Raw genomic sequence first — 22,380 nt, 5'->3', positions numbered from 1 at the left:
AAAACTAGGACGGAATTTTGCTCGTCAATGTGGAACACAACCCTCCAACACCTGCTGCTAGTGAAAGGGCCTTCAGTCGGACCATGTTTTGAGCAAAGCTACCCCGACAAATTTTTGAAGTGAGCAAAGTCTGCTACTGCAAGGTCCCTGCAAAAAGACTCATTGAACACTGCCAGAAAGCTTGAACGAAAGCCCTCCCCCCCCCCCCCCCTCAGTGAATGCACCCTCGCCCCTCCTCCCCGTTGGCACGAATAAAAAGTCTCCCAATTTTTTATCTCGCTAGGTTGGCAAGTATGTATTTAGTTATCTTTTTCTTAACAAAATGTCGTTTTTGGCATTCAAGCACAAAAGTAACTGGAATGCCAATGCATTTCCCCGCAAAGTTCGGGAATTAATATCTAGAGAAACTAGTGTCATCGTGAGAATTCGTTCCAAGTGGACCCACTTTAACTCCATGGCTAGAATTTGCAAATTGCAATATGAGCCCTAAGGTAACGAGCTAAAACTTAATTAGTGAATTCTTGTTAATTAGTCTACTATGCATTTCATTTTTTTTTCAACTGATGTCTGCCTCTTCGAGTAGACCAGCTCATGAACTACAATTGTGCTATCTGCCACATGCAACCTTTAAAAAATTTTGAAAGTGTTCACTGAAACACTCGGTATAGATATTCATTTCTACAGCAGCTTACCTGCTTCAAAAGGGTGCTGCTTGGAAAATACTGGCAAGTTTTAACACTTTATTACTAATGTAGGCTGTATGAGCAAAAGTTTTTCAAAGCAGGGGATCTAGGACACCATCATGTCTCTCTGCCAGGCTAGTCACTACAGGATTTCACTTTGTAATGACGCCATGCAAGGAGCTTGCTGGATAATTTCGCTGATGAGCTTAGTATTTATTTTCATATTAAGACATTTATCAAAAGCAACAGAACATATCGGGCACAATGTTCAAAGTCTCAGAAGGAAATAGTGATGTTCACTGCTCATTGTGTCTTATAACCGGCCTCCTTTCCCCTGGTGGTGCAGTCATATGTGCTGTTCTAGGCCAGTAAAGGTTGGGCAACATGGAATGATAAACTAGCGTTAAAGTGACAAACTTCGCCTGGCAGTGAACACCCAACGGTCAAAAAATTTGACGCCTGCTACAGGCCTGGCTCGGACAGAAAAAAATTGGTTTGGGAACTACATGTCTGGAAGCAGCGGACGTGCCAGGCGTGCTCGCGAGGAATCATCTCACTCAGACTTCTGGCAAAGCACACAAAAAAAAAGTATAAATCGTTTGTAAATGCATGTCTAAAGCTTTTTTATAATTGCTTGGCAATGGGCAACAACTAGAATGAAAACCCATATTACAATTTTTTTGCTTGAACAAAGTACATGCATAAAGTCTGGCAACACTGACAGCTGTGCAGCAAGTTCGTTGTAGTGTCCGCCTGTTTTTCGCTCCGTCTAGCTTAAAGGGTCCCTCACCAGGTCTGGCAATTTTGAGCTGACAAGCGCAGAGCATACAATGTGCGCTAACGATCATGTCTGCTAAATATTACTTCACTACGCGCTGTGGAAAGATCTTAAATTTCAAACCGAACGCCGTTTGCCCTTATCACGGCTGCCGTGCTCCAAGCTGGAGGGTGACGTACACATGCTAGTGTGTCTATGTGCACGTGTTTGTGCTGCGATGCTGCTTGTAGTGACACGTGACCTCAAGAATTAATCAAGACAACATTTGTTATTTGTGTAATCTGTTGCTTGAATAGATGAATTAAAGCTTAGAGAAATAATAAAACGCACAAAGTGAACATTTGCGTGTTTTTGTTTAACTTCGAACCGCAGCAAGAGATGTACGTCCGTTTCGTCTGCTTGTTCCCATGTCGTGCAGTCATGCGCGCAGACACCGAAACTTTGTCATTTTCTACTGTGTTCCAGCGCAGGATTATGCTCTGTGATCCGCTTGCCTCAGTATTCGTGTGACTCTGATTTATACTGCTAGTCAGGTGCCTTCGTGCACAGCGCACAAAATTGTGCGTTGTGCAAAATGAGACAATCGCAACAGCTCGCGCGCGACACCGTCAGCGGAAGTGTGCTTTGCCGCAAAAAAGCGAGGAGGGAGAAAAATGAAGGCGGGGCCCGTGACGTGTTTGACACAGGTCTCTCGAGCTTCGGTATGGGAGAGTGCAGGGAAGGAATTTTGCTTGCTGAGGCTAGACGGGGCAAGAGGAGAGAGTGTCTCACTTGGCAGTGGCGCTCGCTGCCTGAAATCATTGGTTTGCGACACTTAAATATTTCTGTCTCGGGTATTAATGAACCAATTTGAAAAAAAAAATTGGTGGCAGTACACTCCCTAGAGGACACGTAACATCTTCCAGCATATAACTGAAATTTGCCATGTGGCCTGGTGAGGGGTCCTTCAGAGAAACTGATAACCAATTTTTATGGCATCTGTTTTTTTTAGTGCTACAGAAAGCTTACTGGTCTGAGTGTCCAGTCATACAGCAGTAACCTAGAAAACTCCATGGAACATTTTTCAATAACTTTCTTATCTGCATTGAGGATGTAGTTGTGCTCAGGAAACATGGTCGAAACAGTGATAGGTGAGTGTGATAGCGATTATACGCTGGCCTTGATTGGAAGCAGACAAGCGCAACTCTAGTTGTAAGAAAGTAATGTTTTGTTTATCAAGCCGATGTTCCTGCAGTTCATGTTTTATGAAGCAGTGAAATATTTTTGCTGTTAAAGGTGGTGTCCGAATTTATGCCCCAGCTACGGCTTCCTCCAAGTAACACAAACAGATCTCGAAGGCTATGCTTTTCATGGCTGCCTACACCTGGCTTTTGTTTAGTGGAGCCAAGTGGTAGGATATACCAGTAGTACTGTTACTGCAGTGTTGGTATCCATGCACTGCACAATTCGTTGATAGCATTTTGTTTCTCACAGAGGCCACACAACTCTGTGTATTAAATCACAAACTCCCATGCCTACAACAGTCCTCATGTGAGCCCTGATGCAATGAACAACTCTGCCGCTTCTCCACGCGTTACCACCAAGGCAGTGTCTTCTCGTCAGTGTGCACATTTTTTCTTCATGTATTAATACGCATAGGATAAAACGGACAAGCCCAACGATGTAAAAAACTGCAATTTTAAGCTGGCTTACGTATAGTAATCTTATATACTATATCCAAAGAACCAAGATTTCACCGCCAGGCTGTGCTACTTACTGCTTTTTGTGAGTTTCTTTTCCAATTTAAAATTATAATTCCTACTTAATTCAGAAACAGCGTGCTGGATTCTGTCATTATAAATCATGGTCATTTCATTTCAATCAACGCCTTGCAGCACATTCTGGCCATTTGTCAGTGCCTTTAAGCCAGCAAACAGTTGGCGTTGTGCTGCCCTGTCTATTTCTGCCACATGAAATTTGTTGTGAAAGCTCACTTCACGTAGCGCAGCCTGTTGAAAGGAGTAGCTTGGAGTAAGGAAGGGATTGACAGACTTGCAAGCAGCATGGTGCTCTTCCTAGACCTGGCCATCAGGTAGACTGAAAAGTTTGCTCGGCTCTACTCTGACTCATTGCGGTCCTTTCTTTGAAGTTGCCATATGGACACGGCATAGATAACAAAGGGCCCAACAAGTTTACGGAATCATTTTCTTTGAAGCATAGCTTTGGCACCACAAGCCCTAGAGTTAGGGTTTAAAGTGGGACGTCTTACCTCTGATAGCACACAGCAGTCCTCTTTGTGCTGCAATACTTTCTGATGCTTTGTTTAGCATGGCATACTGTTAAATCTATTTGCGATGGTTATAAGGAGGCGCAGCTGAATTGTTATCACGCCCCATTGATGGTTTTTCTTATCCTTTGCAGATCAGTTCATTTACTTACTTGCCCCACTGTGCTACGAGTTCTCTGTGCACTACGCACTTTGTCTGAACTGTGAACATAGCTTTGCCGAGGGGCAGATGCAGAGTGCCATCAATACCATCAATCATTAGCTTTGTGTAGCTGTCTTATATGATACTACAGGGTGTTTAATACCCAACCTGCTCTGCAAGCACAGGAGTCCTCCGAGTTTCTTTGATGGTCTCGTAACCACCTAGCTGGACAGTGCTTGTGTGACCGTATTCTTTTTGAAACAAATGAAACTGAATCGGGTGCTCTCACCATTTTTTTATCCTGCGTTTGCACTTTTCGGCTTGTGAAATTAGCTCTGTGATGGTGGTAGGCGTCTGGTAGCTTTTGGTCCAGCGGTTTCCTCGAGACACGGTTGCATCTCGCAAACGTGTCGTTTCACTCATCGGATGTTGATCTAGTCTGGCATGTTCGCATATCCGAGAGGAGCTGGCCTTCACTAAGCATAGTTAAGCTATACGGGACCTTCTCAAGCAGCCTTACTAGATGACATCTGACTCCATGAAGAGCCTCCATCTCATTGTATGTTGTATCTGTACTGCTGTGTGCTTTAAACCTGTCAGCGTAGCCCTTTGTCTCGGCGATTACATTGTTTTGTTAGGGATCGCTTAGCGTATTACCGCCTAGCTTATGACCAGTCAACAGGTGTCATCACCGCTGGTTTCTGCGTGTGAGTGGCTTATCGGACTGACGACTTTCGCGCAGTGCCGGTAACTGCCGCGGGGGGATAGTTCGGAGGGTACGCAGCCGGAACGGTCGATAAGGCGCCCATGCATGACCCTCTTGTAGCGGCGGCTTGTTGGCGCTACACCGATCTCCATCGAGTATACTTTACGACCCCGTAGGAGCCGTGACAGGGGTGCGCGCGGCCGGGAGACAACGTCGCCGCTGCGGTCTGCTTTGTTTCGGGCCTTCTTCCGGCGCCGGCCCTTTGCCGGGCCACGTCGGCCGCGGCGTGCCTCTCTCGGTGGCTGGCGGCCTTGGGCTCACGCTCGAGCGGCGCGCGACAGCACGCCATTGTGCGTGCGCGCACTGCGCCTGGCAGTCGCCATTGCTCCGCAGCTCTCTGGCCTCGCGGTGCGGCACGTCACCAAAGTGTGGGACAAGAGGAGCAGGCGTAGAGCTCGGAGGAAGGAGGTAAACTATGAGGGAGCATTGCGTGACGCGGCCAGCCGTGGCAGGCCAACTCTCCGTGAGGACTTTCCCTCCGATTTTTCCTCCGAGAAGTCGGCTGTTTGGTCCCTTGTAGTGTTTAATCAACACGCACTTGTCCGGCTGCTCTGCCTGCACAGCACATTCCTTAAGGTCTCCCTTCCATTGGAGGGGGGCGGGGGGCTCATAGCGCGGCGACCAGTATATATAAATATATACGAACAAAATAGGACACAATGCATGCGTCTTTGGTTAAACACATCACTCATAATGCGCGACTAAACGAAGGAAAATTAACTGGTAACCTAAAGAAACGAAGGTGAACGTTCACTAACTCACAAGCAGGTAGCATCACGCTCAGCTGGCTCATGAACCAGTATGCTATTGGTGGCGATGATTTAGGGAGTCGCCATCTGTCGGAAGCGCCTCCCTTGCGTAGTCTGAGAGGGATAACGCGGCGAGCTCCGCATAGGTTTGGCTGTCGGCGCTCTATAAGAACGCCACGCGGGAGCCTTCCGGGACATTTATGTAAGTACCCTCAAAGCGACACAAGTTCTTTACTGTCAAAATAATAATCTTGGGCGCGCAGACAGCACAGAACGGTTTACAGGCGCTGCCTCTTCGCCGAACACGTACTGCGAACGCCCACTGGTCGCGGCCGCCGCGATGGAGTCTCCCGAGCCGGTTTCTTGCGTGAAAGGTAGGCAGACGCCGAGAGCAGAGCGTGTGAAATATGTTCTCGTGGCGGGCTGTCCGTATAACCAAATGGAGCATGACAGAATGAAGCCTCAGTGCAGCGATCGTACGGTTTCGCAGCGACCGACTGCGCGTCTGCATGCGCGCCGGCGCACAATATTTGGATTTCGCTGCGAGTGCGTTTTCGCACCGTGCCGTGAGCTTTGGGCCGCAGCATATGAACATCTGACAGTAGACTAGCAACCAGTGTTGTGTGGGCGCTATGAGATATTTTCAAAAATAATTTCGTTATATCTAGGGACTTCGACGCCTGCGGCGACTTGTGGTATGTGTTGTCGCGACGATTCAATCTTCCTTTTTCTTTTATTCTCAAGTCTTGGGCGTTTCAATATCAGTATTTCTCAACTTGTATCGCACTGTATGTTTATCGATCTTCTAAGCGAGCAGTTTCCCGCTCCTGCTTTTCTCTTAACCCAGTACATTCATTATTTGGTGCTAACACAGCCATGATCATATGCCATGCCGTTTCTTTAATGCGCTTCTTACGGCTCCCTTTTCATTCCAGTGAACTTGTCAGTACCTAGCACCGACAAGTCCATAGCCCATAGCTTCATGTCATTAGCCGCGCAGCGCGCGGGGCGAGCGTCTCTGTGCGCGCTTTCTGCTACTCGCCGAACATCAGAACCCCGACGCCGTGTCAAAAATCTTCCTCGCAGAAGCGTTTGCTGCACACTCGAGCTGTAGCCGATGGCTGCTTGCCAGATCTGAGTTTCGCGATCCACGCTTCACGCCGCTTCTTGTCCCGCGGGTACGTGTGAAAGCTGACACCGGGCTCCGTTGCGTACGTCCGGCACTGCGGCACCGAACAGTAGCCTGCCATGCTGCACACCTCCAGGGAAGATGCACCTATTATAGTGCTTTCAAATGTTGCCAAGCAGATACCCAAGGCGGGAACACCTCCGCACTTAATCAGAACCGCAGCGCAGAGGGGACGTTTTCAGGTCGCTTCGGCGCTTCCGAAGTAGCCGACGCGGCCGCTGTGTCCACGTGATCCCTTATTCCACGTCGCGCCGATGGCGGCGCCAGCTTTTCCACTGGTGGAGCTCGCCCCAATACGCTAGTCTCCCCTCCCCCCCCCCCCCCCCCCAACTGTCTTTAAGCACTGTGCAGGGCGCGTACGGACTAGCAGTAAAAACGTACCGCGCGCTCTGACGATTACGAGTTGCTCTCATTCGTTCGGCTTCAATCGTTTTGCACCATTGTTCCTCCAACTTCTACGCTCCCTCTGTAGTTTAGAGACCACTCGGCTTCGTCGGTGTTCTTGCACTTGAATGTTCTGGCAGAACATTCAAGAGCAAGCGCAAGTGCAAGTCGCGGAGCTGTCGTGGGGGTAGTGGGTCATATGTTGCTTACCGATAAAATAGACGAGGAGTAAAACTTGAACAAAGTGAATGCAGGAGCCAACGTTTTGACAAGTGGACATGTCTTCTTCAAGGTTGATAAAATAGTCACTCAAAAAACTTTCGTCTTGTCGAGGCTTCGTCGACAAGTTTTCCAGTCGTCAAAGCAAAGCAGGTGTATTGCGTATGCTTACTTTCCCGTTGATCCAAAAAAAAAAAGGAGATACAGGAGTGCTGACGCTCACTAGTGCAGCTTGAGTAAAGTTGATACTTGATAGGGAGTCTCAGAAGTAGGGAGGCCAAATTTATAGGAACCGCCATTGGCTAGGCGCGCAAGAAAGCGCGAGGACAGTACAAGAAATGTGGGTGCGCCCGCGCATTCGGTCCACGTTAAGAACCCCAGATGGTCGAAATTAATACGGAGTCCTAAGCGTGGTTTTGGCACGTAAAACCCCAAAATTTAGTTTTAGGTGCGCTAACGGCGCTTGGGACACCGACCTCCCTAATTAGCTTTATGACTTCAGCGTTGCCTCATCAGCCGAACGAACAATAATTCGCTGCCTTGCGCCTGCGGCATTTTGCCACATGGGAAGGCTTAACCTTACGACCAAATTTCGTTTCCCAGGGCTAGAACTACCTTCCAACTGTAATTACATTTTCATTGTGTGCAGTGCGGATAATGCGCGGGGTGAGTAGGCTTTCCGCTCGAGCGATGTGGTCGGTCCGTGCAACGGCACGCGATCCGGCGCCGTTTCCAGTGACGTGCACACTTTCTCGCGTCGCAAACAAAAGGTGCCTCCCTGGCCTTATCCCGCACGTAATCGGCGGCCGCACATTCCCATTGTGCGCGCCGCTCACTCGAGGCCCGCCGCCGTTGTTTCGCCGCTACTCGTTCTGCTCGGCGCCGCCTTCGGGTTTTCACGCCCGTGTGTCTGCGCGCGGCTTTGTTCTTCGAGACGCGGGAGGAGCGTGCGCGTGGTGGAACGGCAGCTCGCCGTGTGAACGTCCCGAAACAGCCCCCGTGTGCGCAGTGTACGCTCTCGGCTTGATTCGGTGTTCACCTGCGTGTCGGTAAATCGCTGCAGCGCTGTCAAAGCTGCGCTCGTGCACACTATCTTTTTTGTCACGCGGCCGAGGATTTGCCGCATGCAGTGCACGAGCTGGTCTTCCCGGTTGTCGTGCCTATAATTAGATGGTGCGAGCTCTGACTGTACTGCGAGACCGGAGTATATATGCACTTGGAGGAGTTCGTTTTGCTGTTCAGTCATTTGTGCATTGCAAAAAGCACCAAAGATGATGGATAGCGTTTGTGAGGAAATTTGCCATGATCTTTTAAGGGACCTACGACAGATTGTTTAACCTAGCCTTTCTTTGTCTGTGTGAGTGTCTAAAGCAGCAGCGGTGGCGCCGCAAGTGCGCCGCGTATAATTTTGTGGCTTCACATTAAAGCTAATTCATCCTCCTTTTGGCACGTCGTCCCTCGCCGCTGCACTTATGTACGCTTCCGGCATCCAGTTATTTCGTGTACGCTAATTGCGAGGGCAGTTAAAACAAGTTGCAGTTTCGCTCGCAAGGTGAAGCATCAATTGCGATAGCAAATTAGTGGACAGCTAGCTATACGACATAACGATGGTATATAGTTTTATCGGCCGTATAAGCTTGTAAACATAGCCATACTAACTAAATTGACAAGCATGGTGTCTCGCGCGCTCAAGCAAGCATGAATACATCCCACTCGATGACCGCGGAAACTCGCTGTCAAAACGCTGGATCGAGGAACTGCGGCAGCAGCAGCGAGCGAATTGTCCTGCGTCTCACGTCAACGCGAACTAAGCCGCGAAAGCACAACGCGCGGCCGGACTCTGTCCCCGTCGCAGGTGGCTTTCAAAATGCAGCGCCCCAGGCGGCCGCGCGCGCCTGCCCAGAGTAAAACGGGACCTCTCCCTCTCCCGGGATCCTTGCGCGCGACGGAAGACGGCGTGCTTCCTTCCCGCTTCCCGAGCTCGCTTGCCTGCGCAAGTCTGAGCCGCGATCACCGACTCACCCTCGCAAGCTTTCAGTCGTACATACAGCGCGCGGCGACGATTTTATCGCTCTTGGACTTTATACGGAACCTCATGGCGACGGCAGAAATGCGCCTGGAGTGTCCATATAATTGCTTTCGCAATAATAAGTTAACGAGCCCTGTCAGTGGCAAGCTTTAGGCACATACACACTGATGCACATTGCGTGGCAAGGCTCAATATTGAAAGCCGGGCTAGTTGGAACTTGAATGTGTGAGAGACGTGCAGCGCTTGGGAGGAAAAAAAAACGCCTCAGAAGCACACAGGAGGGACGAGGCAGAAATGACGCTAGTTAACCATGTCTCGGAGGTAAGGCACTGGAAAACGTTTACCCCTCCATATGGTCACCATGCTTGTCCATACATATGCTGTATTTGTACACCAACTAGCTAATCCATGCCGGCATAGAAATGAGCGTCACGTTCCCGAAGCCACTTCAGTATGTCTTGCTCGACATCCGTATCAGTCGTGGAGTGGCCTCATGCAACTGGTTGCGCCGATGCCATCAAACCACTTTATGCGGCATCGTAGGTATTAACACCTCCCGTTTTAGCGAGTTGGCGAATTTCTTCTGGTAAGCTCCGTTTTAGCGCAGAAATGTTATTGCACTTCTGGATTTAATTTTGTCAAGTTTACGTGGTCGCAGCCGTTCTAAAAGTGGCATTTCACCGGCGTTGGCTTGCTCGCCTGCTTCATCTTGCGGCAAGGCTGGCATGCTGCTCTGTACGTACAGGAGGCGTGACTTACCGTTTGATTGTTGCCTTCTAATTTGAAATGAGTTTTCACGAGGGTCTCAATGTAAGAATATTAGGTAAAACTGTATTAGTGAATTATTCATGCAGTAGCAGCAAAATGGCCACTCTTACCGCGAAGAAGGCTTGGTGACATAAAGAAAACGCAAGAGCAAAAAGGTGGCGACGCCGCTCTGAAATACCCGCAGCTACTCGCGGTGACGTCTTGGCTTTTGACACGGTCTGCTCGATTGTAGTTGACTGTTCATTGGTAAGGGGCTGCAGTGCATTCGAAAGGAACCACAGACAAGGCCTAGCGATGCTCAAGAAATTTGATTTCCACAAAACGGCCCAAATGCGAAAAAATAAAAAAATAAAACTGCTTTGAGTTGCGTGCCGTCACACTGTCAGACCGGCGCTCGTTTGGGCGCGAAATTCAAGGAGGCGAAGTTTGACCTAAATTTCCTGCACTGGTAGTGAACCATTTGGCGCCAAGTGAGTGAAGTCGCAGTTCCGAAAGAACACTTTGCCAGTGTAAGCAGAATGTGTCCAATGCTGTGGCCGCTTAACGCAGACGTGACAAGAGGATCGCGGGAAGATTGTGAGGAATAGTGGCGGTAGAGATGGTTGTCTCTGCAGGCGACGTTTCGACGGGGGGGACTTGTCAGGGCACCACCCTGACGAAGGCAGGTCTCATTGTCGAAACGTCGGCTCCTGCGACATGCCCGTGTCGCGTACAAGATATCCGCAGGAGAACGGTTCTCGCGCACAGCGAGCACTGCATTCGCGCCCAGCATTGAAGGCTGGGCGTGTATATCCCCGCATCTGTCGCGCTCCCTTCTCGTGCATCATCTCGTCGCGTCGGGCGCAGCGGGCGTCCGCAGCTGATTGTCATTTCATGGCGCTCTAGTCGGCATTCGTTATACGTACGGCCGTGCCCGCTCCATCTGCAAGCTGCCGTGTGGGGTCGGTCGGTGTTGCGTTGTTGCCGAGTGCCCTATCTGTCGTTGCGACCGGGCAGGCAGAGCGGGACAGGTCAAGGACGGCCACCCTGGACGCACAGAGAACATCACGCGAGGCTGTCATTTAGAGATAGTCGGGCTGTGCACTTGGAATGACGGGAACAGGAAAGGTGCACAGTAAACATATTCGTTTACGCAAGACAGTAATGATGTTAGGTTAGGACGGGTTAGATCAGTAAAAATGTTCGGTTAAGCTTTATCGGTAAAGCACACTTCCGGAATTGCGAACAAATTGGCTCCATCGTGATGGAACCTACGACAAGCGAAAAAGGACGCGTTAAGTAAGCACTGGTGGTAAATCCGCCTCGAAGTATATTATAATCGCTCTCCTATAGACTTTTCTTTGTTTATTTTTTTTCGTGGGTGCTCTAGTATTGAGTTTAGTATGGAGTGAAGTCCCCAGGGATCTTAGTATTGAGTAGCTAGTGGCGCCATCTACAAGCTGTCTGGTTTCACTGCCCTCCTGGATTGGGTGATTGGGTGTCGCTCGGCGAGAATCGATGGTGGTTGTTTCCAGGCCCGCGCTGACCATTTGGCATGATGTGACGTCTTGTACGTTGGAAATGGTGCTGTGAGACGTATACCGAAGCGACTTAACTGGGCATATAGCCGGAGTTTCTGCCGCCGGTGAAGCGAGCGTGTCACCCAACGCAATGTGCGCGTGCTTCGTTGAGCCTGCAGTCAGCCTCCTCGGAGATGGGTTGTCTATATGCCTAAAAGAATCGTTTCACGAATGTGCCGTTATTACGGTATTCTTTCTGTAAGATGCGCTTTAGCAGCGTTGAGTAGTTGGCAATCGTGTGACAGCGTGGGTACCGTTCGGCTGCGGAATAAGTTGTGCTGTTTGCTTTGACAAGTGTTCAAATTGTCTCTAGATACGTTGCGCGAGTACCTCGTTTGTCGGAAGTGGTTTCCGCCCATGAATAAAATAGTTTTTAGTAATAACAGCTAGTATACCGGTGCAGTGTGAATCACACTTGTGGAGTAGCCGACCGGCAGGCCGCGGACTGCGCGAACGTCCGAAGCACTATAAGTTTATAGTTATAGTTTAGTAGCTGCTATGGAGTGATAGACCTGTTTGTGGCTTTATAGCGCATGGCCCGAGCGTTCGGCGTGACCACGCATGGTCTTATTGCGGCGTTAGCCCTTGTCTTTTTCTCCCCCGAAAGATGGCGACTAAGTCGTACCATTGACCACTCTAGGCGAGCGTCATTCAATATAAACCGTAGAAACCTCGAGGGTATTTTTTTTTTTCGTTCGGTCTTGTTCGGCCTGGCCCTACGACGCAATCATCCGTTTTAGGGAAATTGTGTCCTCCTAAATAGCCGGCGCATTTTTTATGCGATCACCTTTGGATATTACTGCTTTACAAGGCGAAGAGGCGAAGGCGTAGCATAACGTTTATGTATCGTGCGGGTTTACCAACCGTAGTGATCCCTGTGTTTAGCCACGCCATGGGTCTCATACTGGAAGCTAACTAGACGCAGCATAGTAGACTTGAAATCCACGAGAATGGTATACTGGTGGCTACCGCAAATATTCTGTTGTAAATACGATTGGCGCTTAGGTGTTTTGCGGTTGCATTGGGTTCGCCGTAGACAAGTACTCTTACGTTTCAGTTTCCGTGCCAATTAAGCGATCACATGGGGAGGTTTTCCAATTCACGCTGGTAATTCGGATACACGCAGCTGCTATTCGTCGAGTGGAGATCTATATACAGCCACGACAGTTCACAGCACGAGCAAGGCTGATGATGCGCGTTGCATATTTGGGCAACCAGAAGAAATTTCCGCTCATCGTAGTTATTCCTAAAGGCTACACAGCGGTTCCCAACGGCCTTGTATGATGTGACATCCCGTAAATGCTTCGCAAAATGGGCTAAAACCTCTCCAAATCGTTACGCAGCACGCGATGACAGCACATTCAAGCAGGACCGCGCCGCCTCGCACAAAGAAGAGAGGAGGAAAGGTGCGCCGAGCCGCCGCCTTTCCTCCTCGTCCGTTGAGCGCGCTCCAGTCACTGCCACCTACCGACGGTATGGACTCCCGGCTACCTCAGAGACACACCTGCTCTTCCCCGCCCGCTACCACCTCCCAGCACTGGCAAGCCTGCTTGAATATGTGTACTCAAACGGGCTCCTAGATCGCCAATAGACTTGGGCCTCGCACGGCCTCTGCCTCGAACGCCGGCCATCGCCCCTGGATAATGCTGACGTCTGCTGCCTGAAACATACTCTCCCTTTCCCCCTCTATCCTCTCATCGTTCACTCCCCACCCCCATCCCCATTACGCTGCGCCGTGCTCCCATATGGGCTGCAGAATTGAGCGTATTTTCCCTCTCCCAAATCACGAAGAAGAAGAAGGTATGTAGCCATCCCGCGAATTGGAGCCTCGTAAATATTGTTCCCTTAGTTCTGTCCGGTTAAAGGGAGAGAGACAGAGAAAAAAAATCCCACTAGAGCTGTGTGAAATTTTGTGGGCCAGACAAGGCAAGAGCATACGAACGTTCTTTGCGAAACATCTTGCAATGGCGTGCACTCGCGTTACCGCGTGTCGCTGCCTTCTCAGCACGAGCGCGCATGGATACACTAGCAGGCGGCGTCACGTGACAGTCTTGAAGCCTGTAGTGGATGGACAAGGTGCCCATCCCGTCTCTCAGAAGGACTGTTACATAGGAACCGCGCAACGTGGGGAAGGAAGACGGCAGGGCTTTTAGGAACGGGCGCGCGTTTCCAAGTCAACTATAGCAGTGTCATACGTGACGCAGTTGCATGGCGTTATGACCGTTTGACATACAATTGCGAAGCTGTCCCATTAGCTCCCTTCCGGTCTGTGCTCTGCCTATAGTCGCTCTTGGCGCATTTTATTTTTGCTTGCAATCGCGGTTTGAACATTTGAATCGGCTCGTACGGTTTGCTTCGAAATCACTTTAGGAAGAGTCGATCGGTCATAGCGTGTTTCCACTAGGTTAGGGTTAGGACTGTGCAGTGGCGTAGCTAGGTTGTCTGGCACCCGGGGCCCTTAGCTCTTCTGTCACCCCCCCCCCCCCCCCCCAACCGAGTTTAGTCGAGGAAGGCGAGGATATCGACAATTTTCGGGTGTCTTCAGACGTATATGACACCCCCCCCCCCCCCCCCCCCCTATTGGCCCCGTGCACCCGGGGCCCACGGCCCCCCGGCCCCCCCTGTTGCTACGCCACTGGGACTGTGGCACATGCACTCTACGCACCAGCAAAGCGAGAGTACTGTAGCAGGCGTGAATAAAGGGGAGGAAATGTTCTGGCTAGTTTGCGGCTGGTTTGCATACAGATCGTTACTTGAATTGCGTAGTTCCCAGTTGGTGCGTGTTTCGTCCATTCGTATTTTTTCCTTGCTTTGGTCGTCTTGCTGTTAGGTCGAAAAAAAAAAAAAGGTACGCGACCCTAATCTTCGACTTAAGTGTCTCTTAGTGGCACTCCCACCTCGGCGTTGGTCTTGTTTAGATTAACCTTAGGCGAAAGCAACGCACGAGCCGAACTCGGGGGCGACTGTTTTCCATTAATTAGCCAGTTAAATATCGTGCCACCTTCTCGTGTGTGACGTCATTACTTGCGCTTCCCACTTCCGGGTTTTTCAGGAATTTCTCCAAATTCGCGCTCACGTGGCGTGTCTCTAAAGTATACGATTCCGCGCTTTAGTGTGCGGTAATCAGTGATTTCTAATTAATTGTAATTATTCCAGACACTTCGGTAACTCAACTTGTAACTAAACTTATAAGCTCTGGTATCTATATCGAAACCGACGAATTTTGTACTATGGTATTTTTTTGCCTATCTTTCTTTTTCTCATTTATTTTTAATTCCCTCCCCGATAGTCTCAGGGGGTGAACCGGAAGTGCTGCGCGGGAAACAAGAGTGTCTCTCGATGCTCGTGCCACTTGGAACACGCGTCGTCGCGTCACGCTGGTTGGCGCGACAGGAACGTGGCAGCGTGCGCGGTCGCCCTTTCCCTGTGCAGCAGTAGCAGCAGCAGTGACCCCGCCAAGCCCGCTGCCTGCGTCGCCCCCTTGTCCTCCGCACAGCCGAGTCGCGCCTGAACGCACGCTGGCTCCGTATAGTGGGCACGCAGTGTAGCGGCACGCATTCCGTGAAGCCCAGCTCCGCCTGGCCGGAGCTGCGCGCGAACTTCATTACCGAGGAGCAGCACCGGGCTGCCAGCGTCGACGGGTCAGCCACCGTACTCGCGGGCAACTTTGTGCGGCTACGAAGGGATCGCTACGGGCGCGCGGCTGCTGCACGTGTGCCACCGCGCCGAGAAGAGCGGCAGCGGTTCGCGGTGCTCTTGGTTGCTCGGAACAGACGCTGCATCGGCGCAGCTTCCACGTGCGACGGTTTCGCGGAAGGGAAAAGGCGCATCAAATTTGGAGCACGCCTAAGCTTCGCCTTTAAGAGTGTAACGTGATAGCATTCGAAGATCCCCGACTGCTTGTCAGGCTTCCAGGCAGCTGCAGCTTATGTAACCGCAATGTTTACCGGGAACCGCTGGTGGCGAACGATGTGCACGAAGGCGAGATTTCTGGTAGAAGCGCGCCCTCTTGCGTGGGCCGCGATGCGGCGGCGGACTCGAGCGCCATCTGAAGGTGTTGTAAGGAATCGGGCGCTCCTTTTTATGGCCTTTAAGATTTGCGCGCGCTAATATTGGACGTCACGGCCGCGCTATCAATTTTAGAAATGCTGGAAAAATAGGTTTGTGTTTGTGTTTCCGCGTAACAGAATTATGTTTTCTCGTATATTCGAATTACAATTCGATGCTGTCGTCTTTAGGTTGTGCTTAAGTCGTACTTCACGATCTTTCCGACGTATTTTACTTTGAAAATTCAGTTGGATAACTTTGGGCTACGTGCAGTGCCTGTGTGGTTGGGTATGCGTGGTTTGAAGTGATCGTTTGCCAAAGTCATGGTCGACGCAGGACGCCGGTGCCGGATTTTCTGCGAAACGGGGGCGGTAACCCAATCGCATTTATAAGCAAACCTCTACACTCCGTGTTGTGTTCTGTCTTATTTAACTGTTGCTAATAAGGTGTTTGTTTTCTCTTCCCCAGCCTAAACTGACGCGGATTAAAATGTGGGACACTTTTTCAGAAGCTTGTGCGGCCTTTGCCTCCGTAGCTTTCCCTTGGTAGTTACACAGAAAGTCGTCCGCGAGTATACCAGCGTCCATTGGTCAGTGCTCAGGATCCAGAGACGTTCAGAGTGTTGGAGGAGAGGAAGCGCGAAAGAGATCGATAGGAGAGGGGTATTTTACAGGCATGGACGACTGCCGTTCAGCATGGATCACCAACTAGCCCGTTCACGCACACTTCGCTTCAGACGCAGTCTGGAGATGTTTCGATGAAGAGAGAACCAAAATGCTATGGTAGGATACAACTGTAAAAAAAACACAGCAGTTGGCAACGAATGCATACGGACCGCACGGCGTTGTGTTACTCCGCTAGCCAATCACAAAATTAGACAAAGTCGTCGTCATTCGACGTTTTAAAAATGGCATTTTGCTTAATACCTCCGCAGCGCCTGCTGTTTTGAAGAGTCTTTCCATTGGCGGAAGCGATGAGGTGTGTAACAGACATGGACAAAGTTTATGGAGTCTGAGCATTTCACTCTTGAAAAATCCTTGGTACGCTTTATTTCGTTGCTCAGCCCGTTTTACTCGTGAAACTTCACTGCTAACTAAAGTGAAAATTGACAGTAAACAGTTGCAGCGAAGCAAGCGTTTTATTTCAGTTTATTACCACTGTAATAGGCGATGGAAAACGTATAAAATTACGCGCCTATAACGATATTTTTGTGTTACCGCCTTATTTAGGTAACAGGGAAAGTTTGAAGTACGAACTATTTCCAGTCTCACGGAGGAACAGTGGTTGGCGGTTATGAGGGCGTGGGCAGGGCTTCACTGCAGACTTAAGTTGTATCCGAATATAGACTGCTGCAGGATGCGGTGAAGAAGGACGTCACCCCGCAAGCAGGTGCCACTGTTCTGCCACACTTTTGTTCATTTCTGGCTCCTGTTTTGTTTATTTATTGTAACATTTCTAACCTCAATAACTTATCGGACGTTACGTGCCAGAACGACGTTCCGATTACGAGACACGTCGTATGGGGAGGGGATTTGGAATTTTGACCACTTGGGGTTCTTTCGCGACCGAAGCATAATTGAGGCGATGCGGTGGTAAGGTTAGCGTGCCACAAGTAGAGCGATAAGGGGAACAGGCTGCACTAGAGGAAAACACACGCGTGGATCGTCAAGCGACGCTTATAGTAAGCGTTAGTGAATGCATGAAAAAAGAAAATGGCGTGTTTGTGCGTGCAACAAGAGGGTGAAGACAGCCAACCTTCTTCACGGCGTTCCCTGATAGCAGCATTTCTCGTTTGAAAAAGGTCTTGTAGAGGAAGCGAACACGCGGTCGTACCTTGATGCGGCCTGAGCAAGAACGATATAATGTCGTTTAAAGGGGCTAGAGAAATATAATCTGAGCCGTATTAATGAGTTGCGTACCCTTCTACAAGAATGCGGTTAAGAGGCTTCTATCGTGCAAGACGTGTTGCGCATCCTTTCCGCGGAGTTCGCCCCTGTCTCTTTTGGGTTGCACGGTGTGAGACATTGAGAGCGTGAGTCAAACGTGCGAATGCTCTCTTCCTGCCGGCCGCCTTTTCCACATCGCTCCGGTCGCTCCTCTCGAAAGTTTTCTTTTTTTTTTTCTCGTCCATTTCTCATTTCTTCTTTATTTGCCCGCAGTGCGTGGCGAGGGTTCCTAGCTGTCGCTGGGCCTGTTTGGCCACTTGCCTATATACCGTTCCCTTTCTTTTTCTATTTATTTTCTTGCCTTCGCTCGCCGCGTTCCGTCACCGCCGCTTACCCTCGCCGCGGCAGCGTTGATGCCTTCTGGACGGCGTCCCCCAACGGTTCTCGCGCCTCCGCGGTCGAGCCAGCTTCCTCGTCCTGACGAGCTGCCCTTCTCTGCCCTTCGCTCGTGTGAGCGTGGAGCCGGACATGCGGGAAGCGCTGCTTTTCACGGGTCGACGTTCTCTTGACGAAGCCGCCCGATCGAAAACTTGGAAGACGTTCGCGTCATATGTGTCTTCCCGCACACACACACACAAAAAAGAAAAAATTGTGGCGCCGCGATGGTTCGGCTGTGCACCAGGTGAATGTCGGGTGGATCTGTCCACTCTTGGTGGATGTGGCTGCAGATGTTTTATTTTTCTCACTTTCCGAACAGTCGTACTTTTCTGAACACGGAACACGCACGTGGGGTAATAATTGCGCATTATCGCATATAAGCGCAATGTCTTGCTGAAAATTGTTGATTTCCAAAGTCCACAAAGCCGCTTTCGCGGAAGTTTAGGCGAATACACGTAGTGCCCAGCACTTCCGTGCTGGCTGAGCGCGGGCATACTTACAGCTTCCATAGAAACTACAGCGCCTGAGTTTGCTGTACAGTCTAGTAATATTTGTAGGAAATGTTGCCGTCTTTCACAGCCTTCGCTCACGGCTTCGATGCGGTAAGTGCTGCTCTTATGGGTCGATGTTCTTCCTCGTCGAAGCGACTCCACCGAATGGCACCTGCGTACGAGTGGAGGACGTTCGGTGGAATGCGTTCGGACGCGACTGAACGGCGAGCCATTCCCGAAAGGCGACTCTCGGAGGCGGAGGTTGACTTTAACTCGGTCGTTGGCGTCAGCGTCTTTTAATCAGTCACTGAAGAACCGCACTCAGTTTTAACTCGATAGAGCAGTTGTGCGAGACTTTAATACTCTTTATTTAGGGGAAGACGCGTTCACTATTGCCTGACGAAATGAAAGACGTTTTCCTTCATTTGAATTTCAGGCGCCAACTGCAGCGACGGGTGGTACGACAATGGTCTCAAGCTATATTTGCACGTTCGGGTCGTGTATTTCTTCGTAAGGAAGTTCTCTCCAAAGTTAATCGATTGAGTAATTCGCCCCTTTAAAATACAGTGTAATAATTTATTGACCTAATAATTAGTATACAGTTCCGGGCACACAAAGTGACAATCTCCCGAAGAGCCAGTTAGTGAATTTCGAGCTGGCGTTTTTGCGTCTTGTGTGGCTTCGCACGACTTAGGTCACGGTAAGTTTGACGCTTCTTGGTGTCGTAGAATTTATTAACCTCTTTAACGGTGCTTCTAGGATCTCTCTTTTCCGGAAGGGTTTCTTGCAAGGGCGAGGCGCAAGAAGATGTATTCTCGCGCTTTTCGTTTTCGCGATGTTCTGCTCCCGCGCGTGGCCGATTAGCAATTGTCCCGGACTCGCATCAGCGTCAAAGAGAAATCGAGAGCGGCACAAAGGATGACCCTAATCCGTCGGGTCTGGCCACTGCAGCGCGGTCCTTTGTGGCCGCATCTCGGTCGTGCCAACCAAATGAACCGCGGGCGTGGTCCGCTGCGTCCCGTTACCCGAGTAAAAAAAGAGGAAAACGATAAGCCAGTCGGTTGGGGGAGGGGGGTTCGTTGTTTGGCGGTGAACGGGGTAGGTGGCGGAGAGCTCGTGATGTTCCTGGCGGTGTCGCGTTCCTCAATGCGGAGCGTGACGACGCCCTTGCCGCACTGCTGCTCGGCGTTTTTGCGGGGAGACTCGGCCCCCCCCACCACCCACACGAGGCTCGGTCGTCAGCCCCGTCCCTCGCCTCACTTGCAGTTTGCAGGCCTCTTTCTCGGCACCGCGTGACTGCCGAGGCACACAAACGCACGGCTAGGAGTGCCTGCTGTCCCGTTTCCAAGAGTCACACCGCCGGCGGCCAGCGGGTTCGTTCCACGCGCCAGCGCTGCCCTAACGCGCGCTCCATTGTTGGCTGTGAGAGAGAACTCCGGCGGAGACTGGTTGGACCGCGGCGCGTGCGCACTTTGTGCGCAACTGTGCACGCTTCGTGAACGGCAGTTTAGGGTGGAGGGGGGGGGGGGGTGGTATCCTCGGCCAGCCTTCGCAAGGCTGTCGTACACGGACGGGCCGTTTTATTTGCACCCGTGCGCTGCTTGTGTGTACAGCCTTCTCCGTGTGTGGGCCGTTTCTCGCGAAAAAGGTCGTTGCTGGGCCCTCGTGTGCGCCCCCTTTGTGGTGACTGCCGGCGCGACGGTGTGTGCTACGACCTTGCCACTGTGAACGGAGGCACGTCACCGAGATCCCGCGCTCCTTGGGAGTACGGCCGAGGCTTTCCTCGCCAGCAGCTGCCGATTCTTCTTCGTAGCAGGTTGCTGTCAATCGGATTGGCCTCCTCCCGTGTTCGATCTTGATTTTTTTTTCCCCAGGTGCATTAAAGAACAACATCTTGTGGCCTATCAGCGGCGAAAGTAGACCGGACCAGTGTGCCCCATTCCGAGCAGGTCCCGACGCGGTGCTACTGACGAGGCGGCGTGCTGTGCTGTGCCGTGCGCTTCTGCGCGCATATTGTGGTGTTTCGCCGTGCGCAAACTTCCTTCTGTGTAAGGGCGACCGTGGTGGGATCTGCAAAGTGAAGCGGCCGTTGGCATTGACTGCGGCCCTCTCTGGTGCGGTGCATTCTGTGGGAAAGAGCGATCGTCCGTATCGGGAACGCTGTCGTCGCCCGGTTTCTTCTCTGTCGGTGGATTTTCTCTTTTTGGATTGGCTCGCCGAACGGGCTTGGTTCCCGAGCTCCTCTTCGGCGCTGTGACGTAGGCCGTGCGTGGCTATACCTCGTCGCACAGACTGCAGCTGTTCGCGCGCAGGTCGCCCAAATACTGGGGTTGTTCGTCGTCCGTTCACGCAACAATACCGCATTCCCTCTTGCGCGTGTACCCTTTGCGCGTGGCAGGTACGTACAGCCGTGCAGCAGACACAAAGGCCCCGTCGTGGACCTGATGCCACGCAGCGAGGGACCACCACCGTCGTCGCCGTTGGCCCCGATTGCGTCCGCATCGTGGCCCGTCACTGTAGCAGCTGACGCGGGGCCGTCGCAGTATTGAGGAAGTGCAGCAGCACCACCGGACAGGTGTGCGGCCATTGGCTGGCTGACAGGAGCGCGCTACACACACACACACGGCGCATGGTATCCCACTTCCCGAGGCGTTCGGGACGGTCACCCTCGCCGGTGCACCGTTTCGGCCGTTATACGTGTACGCGCAGGCTGCTTCTCTAACCGGTCGGCACTGCTTCCAGCCTTTGTGAACCGTCCGAGGAACAGAGTTGCCCTGTCGTGCGCTGTTTCTACCACCGTCTGCGCGCGTCCCCGTTGCACTAGCCTGCATGTGTGACGGCCTGCAGGTCCCCTTTTTTTTCTCCGTGCTGTCTCTCGCACTGCGCGTCACAGTCGCGCCTTCCTTCCTTCCTTGCTACGCGACTCCGTCTGGCCGTGCCGCTTCACGTTCCTCGCCGCCACACCGTCGCTGCCATCGTGCGCGTAGTGCCTGCCTCACGTGCGCGCCCTCGTCGCTGCGCAAACTGACGGTGGTCCGTCGGCCCTCGTCGCCGACTCGGCCGGCTTCCGATTTGTAGGCGCCGTTCGGGCTTTCTGCGCCGTCGGCAGCACCCCGCTGTTGTCTCCCGACTGCCTAAGCCTAAACCCGCGCGGCCAGCGGCGCTCCTCTCCGACGGCCGCGGTTCCCTCTGGCTACGAGACGTCGCTGCTGTGCTTCGTCGTCGGCTTCCGGCCGGCCCTCTCGGCTCGCCACCCTCGACCAGCTGGAGCCATGAAGAAGCTGTTCGCCGCCATGGGAGCTTCCTTCAGGAAGTGAGTTGTGCACGTGGTCGTCGATGCGGCTCGATCGGGCTATCTTGCGGTGCCGCTGCGAAGGCGGAGCTGACGCCGCTCAGTTCGTCTGCGGCGACCCTCCGTAATGCCGCCGCAGTGTATACTATGTAGTCGCGTCACGTTGTGCCCCTGCTACGGTCCTCCCTGGTGCGAGGCGCGTGCCCCGTGCGGGTACTTTCCTGTAAGTACCGACTGGTGTCGTTGCCGAAGGGAGAACCTGTCGTCAGGAGTTGAAGGACCGTGGTTTCCTTTTTTTTTATGCGATAGCTTCCTTTCGCTTCCCCGCCTCCTATCCCCCTTTGCAGATTGTACATTCTCGCAATTTATGGGAAGTGAGCCGTCAGAAACCTGGTGGATCGGAACGTTCTGGAACTTGTTGGAAATGTGTTTGAAACTTTATCGATACCGTGTTGTACGTGCGTACATTTATTTATTATTATTATTATTTTTTTGCGCACACACGAGCGCCAGATAACTGTCGGACCAATTGTCCGATTAATCGCACGAACGAGGCATCGAACAGTTTTCCGCCAGGTTTCCAGCAGGTTCTGAGAGTCCCAGCAGCCGTGCGACGCATCGGCCAAAAGATCGAACAGCTGTGACGCGCACATGGGAGAGGAGGAGACCCGCGGTACGATGTCGCACGCGATCC

The 22,380-nt window shown here is 51.6% G+C and overlaps 1 protein-coding gene across 1 annotated transcript in view; it reads left to right on the top strand.

Annotated features, from left to right (window-relative positions):
- The window catches only part of Klc (kinesin light chain), a 147,831-nt gene that overhangs the window by 3,416 nt on the left and 122,035 nt on the right, over positions 1-22,380 (top strand). The window lies entirely within an intron of this gene.

This window comes from Dermacentor andersoni, chromosome 7 (genome assembly GCF_023375885.2).
Source record: "Dermacentor andersoni chromosome 7, qqDerAnde1_hic_scaffold, whole genome shotgun sequence".
NCBI classification, from domain to species: Eukaryota; Metazoa; Arthropoda; class Arachnida; order Ixodida; family Ixodidae; genus Dermacentor; species Dermacentor andersoni.
This window is presented reverse-complemented; position numbering and strand designations above follow the sequence as displayed.